At 39.5% G+C, this 7660-nt stretch overlaps 1 protein-coding gene across 4 annotated transcripts in view; it reads right to left on the bottom strand.

Moving 5' to 3' along the window:
* The window catches only part of ARHGEF28 (Rho guanine nucleotide exchange factor 28), a 127695-nt gene that overhangs the window by 60489 nt on the left and 59546 nt on the right, over positions 1–7660 (bottom strand). The window lies entirely within an intron of this gene.

Below are 7660 nucleotides of genomic sequence, written 5' to 3' on the forward strand. Positions count from 1 at the left end.
TCCTTACTTCACTTCAATTATTTTTCAGGCTGCTGAGGTCTGCAGCGCTACTTCTGTATTATGTTTCAAGTGATTCCTCAATCCACATTGCAGTCAGAGATAACAATGTATTTGTTGAAAGAAGATCATGCGATTCAAATGCAAATTTAATTCAAAGCTCATTATAAAAGTATCTATCAGGTTTTCAGGGATAAAATAATTATTATGTGAGCACTTCATGAAGTGCACAAATTACATAAAACACAATTGAAGCAGATCATTGTTCTGCCCTTCCCTTAACTGAAGTTTTGCCAGCTTTGTTAGGCCTGGAAAGAGTAATTTGCCCCAGACACTGGAAGCCTTAGACTTTCACTTTAAATATCAGACACTCCCATAGACTTTGTTTGATTTATATATATAATTAACAGCCCCAGGGAATCACAGCAGACAATGGATAACTGAAAATGCAGAGAGGATATAAATCCACGCTTTAAAGCATCCACTTCAAAATATCTCTGTTCCCTGGAATGTCAGGTTTGAGCGGCACTGATGGATCCCCTGGGCCCACAGGAACACAGGGCCGGACATTCTCCTGCGCACCTGCACTCCACCCGGCCCCCGTTCACCAGTTGTGGCCACAGTTAAATGAAAAAAAAAAAGGAAAGGATGGAGCATGTTTACTGGGTATCTTGTTCGCTTAGGAAATGTCTTTCCAGCTGCTCCAACACAAAAGATTTCCCCTGTACACAACATTTTTCCCTAACCAAGTGCTCTCTTTATCGCCAGATATATTTAATGACAACCTGAATACAAGCCTCAATTTCAGACATGTACTCAGGGCAGTGCTCTGTGGGCTAACTGGTGTTCACATTTAAAGAGCACTGTAAGGTTTACACTGGCTTTAAAATTTCTCACCTTTCAATTTAGGCAATTACTCCTTCGTTCTTGATGAGGAAGGGTATTTTTTTTCCTTTTCTCTGCATTGGCCAATTCTGACTTTTTTCACTCAACTTTATATGATCGAGAAAAATACATTTGTTCACTTCCACGGGTCTTCCTTTTATGTATAGTTAGTCCAGAGAGAAATGATTAGAACTGAACAAAACTCTCACAGCGTGAACATGCAGCTGATGTATTAAATGGCAACGAAGTATTTTATATGCCAAGATATTTACTTTTCTGAATGACCTCTGCATGTTTCATAAATGCTTTCACTAACTGTTTCAGCTATTGCCTGCCCTTAAACTAGCAGTGTTGATTTAGAACCTCCAAACATAAATGAGTAATTGAGGACTGTTAAGTAATTTTTAAACTGCAATCCTATTACATAATTCTTGGAGAATCCAGCTTTTAAACTTCTGCTGTGATAAAGACCTGATCATTTACTCCTGCTATTTATTCTCTATTTCTTGGGCAAATCTAAGGCTTTTTACATGCTTACTGCAATCTCCCCTGAATAGGGTCTTGCATGAGAATTTGTCAATTGCATTCTGAAAGTGCAGATAAATTATCAACCTTAACCAACTATTTCTGAAGGGCTAATTGAATACCACACACATTATTTGCTCTGTTCAGGCCTTATGAAAGATTTTTTTATTATTATTATTTTTTTATTTTCTGGCTTGGAGAAGTCCTTTCTTCAGGAGACCTCATGCTGCCTTTTTGCCATGAGGATGGGTTTTGCTTTGTCTTACAGTCTATGGCTAAAAATATTTTTCTCCCCATTCTTGCACTCGGGGGGATGATCCATCCTACATCTCACCTCCCACTCATCATTTCCAAAGTGGCAGCATTTCAGCAGTGGTATTTGCATGCAGCTGGCACAGAGATTTGGCAGCTTATAAGATAAAAGGTGCTCTCTAGCTGGAAAATATTAACCTTACTTTCCATGTAAAATGTTTTCAATTATGTATACCAACGTATAGATGTGAAGTGAAGATAAAGAACAAATGTTTTTTGTGTGCATTACCGAAGGCTAATGCTTTTGATAAATACTAATGCAATGCTTTAAATTCTTTCACCTAACGCTTGCCAAAACACACCCACATGATATAAATGTTTTTCAGAGATATTAGTCTATTGTCTATTGTCTGACCGCTCCCTCCGCTCGTGGCAAGACGGAAGGAAGTACAGGAATGTCACTAGCATTTACAGTTTCCATGGAACAGCACCATCACCTCCCCAGAGCACTTAGAGGACAGCCTCATAGCAAAGTGGTGTGGGGGATGTGGTCTCCCTCTCCTGAAATACTGCTAAAACAGCCCCATAGCTGGTAGTTAGCTCTCTGGCAGGCCAGAAAGAGAAGAGCCCTTTGAGTTAGGTGCCCCCCTTCCCAGATGGAGAACAGATCTACAGGGCTAATGACCCCAGAAACAGGACTGGTGATGGTCTGCATTGGATGTGGGTGATGAGGACTTCATGAACAATGGCTTTGACAGAAATGCCCTCCCCAGTTTGCTCTGAGCAGTCCTCACCAGCTTTAGGGACAAAGTTGAGTTCCCCCAGTTTCATTCTGTATCAGGACCAGCAGAGTCCATTTCCTAGAACTGTGGAGAAGACTCTGACAAGGAAAGATAGCGTAGAAAAGGCTACGTGCTTTTCTCCGCCGACCTCTGTGACCCACAGGTCCATTTGACTTTGCTACCATCTTTGTTCCACTGTTTGTCTAAGGTCACAGAAAGGACCTGCCAATGTACCTGGACAAAATATCTACATTTCCTGATGGTAAACCTAATCGCTGTTTTGAAAATTTTGCAAATGTGAATTAAAGGTGACTGAAAGCAAAGTGCTACCAGCCAGTTCTCACACACTAAGCACACTCCAACCCAAATGTTCTTTCCACCTGCCCACAGCAATTATATGGTGATTGTGAAGATTGCTGCCAGCAACAGCATCACAGTTCCCATAGGACAGCTTGTCACACACACACACACACAAAATATATCTTTACCACCTTTCTTCTCTGCCAAACACCTGGGTTTTTCTTACAGAAGTTTACACTGGAATTGTCAGAAAACTTTGCCACATCTCTCTTCTCCCCCTCTCCCTTTCCCAAATCATTGATGAATATGCTGAAAAACACAGAACAATGTCCAGATCCTTAAGATCTTGGCAGATGACCACCCCAATTTCTTTTTATGATCTTTCTTACTGCTGAGCTTCCAATGGGTGACTCATTCATTCAGTTTAGAGAACTGTCTTTTCTGATGTATTTATTTCCTTTCTTTGTGCACAAGCAAAGGAGATCTGAGAAGGCCTCCCACTAGCAACACAACAACTTGGAATTTAAACTGCATAGCAGTGGATCACAAAAAAGTTTCAGGCAGCATTCACTGGCTAACTCCCTGTCCCATGTCACCATCAAGGGGAACACCGCAGGGAAGGGGAAGAGCACTGGAGGGGAAGGGGGAATCACGACCATCCTGTACTGCACATATTTGTCAGCAAACACAGCTGCTTTTCACTGTTTCAACCCCATCAATGCTACAGGTTAGTGCTAGCAACAGCCCTGTGAAAGATCATCAGTGTTTATCATTATGGAGCCTCTTCCTCTCACCACCATTTACAGAGGCAGATTTTTCTCTACTAGAAAAGCCTTAGGTGAAGGTAAATATCAAAGCCAGGTAAATTCTGATATAAGATTAAATGGCCCTGAGCCCTCAGTCCCCTCATCTCCTACTTGAAATTCTTGCAAGCATCCTCCACCTTTCCATTCAAGCAGCTGGTGACAAATCCCACTCACATTAAAGTCTTCTTTTCTGAAATAAGCATCTCCTATCAAAGCTGTGTATACAAACATCAGAAATATTAATAAAATATAAAAATAAAGATGCGGTGCTATAAATTTGGGTTGATTTTTTCTTCCATTTATTTGTGCGATTTCTTGGGCAGTAGTTTGAAGATGAACCAAGATGCTACCTTCACAGAGACCCCAGTGAGAGCAGCAGGCCACCTGACCTTGTCTCTAAAAATGCTGTTGTACACAGATAACAGAGTTTACTGAAGCACTCGAGTCACAGCAGACGGCAGAAAAGGCAGAGCCAGTTTGCGTGCACTGCGTTCTGGTTCACTTAAAGCTAGATTGCCAGTCCAAGCATTTTTATGCTCCATTGCATTTATTTCCCCAGGGATGTATCCTTTTACCAACTCCAGACAGTGCACATAGAATCACAGTGTTGTAAATGATCCAGACCGAGAGGAGGCCATAACATCTACATGTTAATCTAACTCTTTAGCTACTTACCTGTAGGTGTATTTCTAATTACAATGTGAATTATAAAATTATTTTTTAAGGCTGTTCTTCACATTTTTTGTTTGAAACTAGGATGACAACTTCAGTTAGAATGGATATAATGAGAATAATGTTTTCATGTTAATAATACCGTGTTTATGACAGTGAATGACAGCTGCATCATTCCACAAAGACCTATTGGAAATACTTATCCTGCCTTTGAAAAGCAACTGCCTCTAAGTTTTGGTACTTAAATCTTATTTTTTTGCTAAACTAAAGGAGCAATTCACCTTTAGGAGTGAAAGAGAACCAGGTTTGCAAAAACAATACTAGTACTGCAAAATCCCTGGAGAACACCCAGGAGACTGGGATGAAGAAAAGCTCAGAGCTTACAAAACTGAGGCAAAGCGCTACCTCTGCTCAATCCTGAGTTAGTCTAGCTCCAAAGAGCCACTGGACAAATACACTGCATTATTTCAGGCTTTATCCCAAACACTGCATGTTGGTGAGTTTACTGTATTGATACTATGGTTTCACAGTGCTCTTCAGATTCAGAGCTTTATGAAATCTAGTTCATGATTTGCTGTCCTTTATATGGTTTTCCTTGGATATGCTTTCCTTTAATATATATATATATTCATTCACCTGGTTGTTTAGGATAACGATCTCAGTTCGGGTAACAAGCTCATTAATACTACTTTCATGTGACAGTGGTCAGTATGCCCTGACTCCTGAAACAACCACTAAGCAGTTCCAGCAACATACATAGTGAGATAATTTGACTAAATGCTCTCCTTGTCCAGTATCTGTTCACATCAAAAGGGTAGCTGGGATGTGCAGTCCAACTGTGGACAGAAAGCTCATTGCTGTTTGTCTCATATATTGATGAAAAGGTCTCCTGAGTTTATTTGCAAAAGCTTGAGAATTAAGGGCTAGAATAAACAGAAATTTATTCCTGGTTTCTGCTCCACAAATTCCTGTGCAAGTCCCAGTAACACAGACAACACACGTGGCCGTACATGAAAACACACCAAAGTTTGAATTGGACCTCACTCATACTGAAGTTTTGCCAATGACTTGGTTGTTGAGTCTACAATTACACTGGCAACCTGAGCAGCCAAAAAGTTCACCAAAGACCATTTCATTAAACATTCAATTTTCCATGTTTCAGGGAAGATTTCAAGGGAAGGGCTGCTTCTCAAGGAGGAGGAAAGCTGAGAAATGTTTTCATTTGTGCATTTTCAAGACTACAACTGTTCTCTTCACAATATAGTTCTGGAATACATTTCATATTTAAAGAGTAGCTTGACATTAGATATATCTCAGATTGTTTATTTACGTTAGCGTGAAATGAGACTGGGCAGAAGACAGGCAAAAGAGCTTATTTAAACATCAGAAAAAAGAGCCTCTTTTTGAAGGATTATTTTGTTGAGCAAATTTGTTTTGGATTTCAGGCAGAGGAGGAGGACAAGTTCTGGGAAGCCAGACAGCACATGTTTGTAGCTTGTTCATTTTTCTTTCTGTCTTCCTTTTGAGGTTAACTTGAATTATAATGTCTCAGAAAATGAAGAGTGGAGGAAACTCCAAGAAACAAGAACAAGCTTGTTTTACTGCTTAATGCTTCTTCTTCCAGATTTCTCCATAGCTTTTTAATTAAGCTCAGTTGAGGCTTACATCCCAGGAAGATTTTCCTTCCCACATCTTCTCTAGCTCTCAACTATTCAGCTATCTTCAACACTCAGTTGTTTATAGACAATTTAAACAAACAAGAAAATGTTTTATCTAACAAAATTAACAACAATAATAATAATAATAATAATCAGCTATATGTTGTTTAAAGGTTGTTTCTGGAAGGGTTCTTACAGACCAGATGCAGGTTAAGTGTCTGTTCTGCAAGCTGCAAGGAAATACACAAAGGTTTTGCTCAATAAAAGAAGCACCAAGAAGACCTATGAGAACTTCAGTGAAAAAGGGCACCGTATGTAAATGCCACAGTCATTAAAAGACAGCTGCATCAATAACTCTGCAGTTTTCTTCAGGTAGTATTTTTCCCTGCAATTTTCAAATCCATCACATTTCCAAAAAAAAAAAAAAAAAAAAGCCTCCTTCCACTGCAAATCCATCTTCCTGAACTTCTTCAGCATATCTCCAATCACTTAAGTATTGTAGTGCCTCTTTCTCATCTCATTCTTCATGGTCTTCCTTACTTATAATGAATAACAGACACAGAGAAAAGATAATTGACATAATTGACATGCCCAAGGTCATGTTGTAAATCCATAACAGAACAGAAACTGAAGTAAAGGTTTGCAACTCCTGGACTGCAGATACAACGGCTGAATCACCCAGCTTCTCCCCGAGCATACAAAAGGGAAAGACTAGATTGGGTGCTGCCATGCAAGGACTGCAAACACAAAAGATCTGCCTAGCATTAATCATAGGATTCTCATAACTGTCTCAAATAGACAACACGACATACAACTTTCACCTTTATCTGTCAATAACCATAAAATTACCTCCTGTGGTTCCAATCTCAAAACAGGTACAGTTGACTCAGAACTGTTCCAAATGTAAATATTCTGCCCATCAAAGGAAAAAAAAATAGAATGGAGTGAAAAAGTTAACCTCAATCAGTAGAAGAATCAATCATTTTACAGACCTAACACAAACTGTGTCAAGGAGGGACTCTAGACAGTAGAACCATGCTTTTTTGTATTTAAGCAAAACAAAAAACTTTTTAAGTCTTACCAACCACAGTAAGGAAATCTAATTGAAAAAAAGAACAAAACGGCAACATTGAAAACAGATTCTCTGCAGATTACAGTGCAGCCCTACTGGTTTACACAGAGAAGAAGATCATTGTGTTCTGTTCCTTAAACTGATCTGTGGTTAAACTATGATTTCTGTGGAACCATGAAAATCAAAGGACAGACTCTACTAAAAACGTTTCACAGCTGCCCAGTCACATACAGGGAACCGCCAAAAATTTGGCATCAGTATTTTTATCTCTCAAAGTGCAAAACCTGGCTTGCAATACCCTTTCACCACTGGCAGAGCAAACAGACTAGATTAGACAGACACCAGTAGGTCACTGGCACTGTAACTAGGAGAACAGGGAAAATATTTTGAAAATTTATCATCATCCTGCCTTCCTGAAGTTATATTTCCTTGGAAGAAAAACTAGGGGTTAGATTTTTCTTGTTGGAAAAGAGAAACTTTTGCAGCTCTATAAATGGCCTTGTGAACATCCTCTTTCCAAACAAGCTATACAAAACAGGAAGGAATTATAACTCTTTAAAAACACATGCCCTGCTAACACCGTCACATGCCCAACAGTAACAGCATTCAGCTGCCACCTCCTAGACTCTCTCCCAGGAAGTACAGGGCTCCTGACTCTTGAGGATGACAATGCTTGGCAATAATACATATGCTTAATATTGAAAGAAAAAA

Source organism: Oxyura jamaicensis, chromosome Z (genome assembly GCF_011077185.1).
Source record: "Oxyura jamaicensis isolate SHBP4307 breed ruddy duck chromosome Z, BPBGC_Ojam_1.0, whole genome shotgun sequence".
Classification (NCBI taxonomy): Eukaryota; Metazoa; Chordata; class Aves; order Anseriformes; family Anatidae; genus Oxyura; species Oxyura jamaicensis.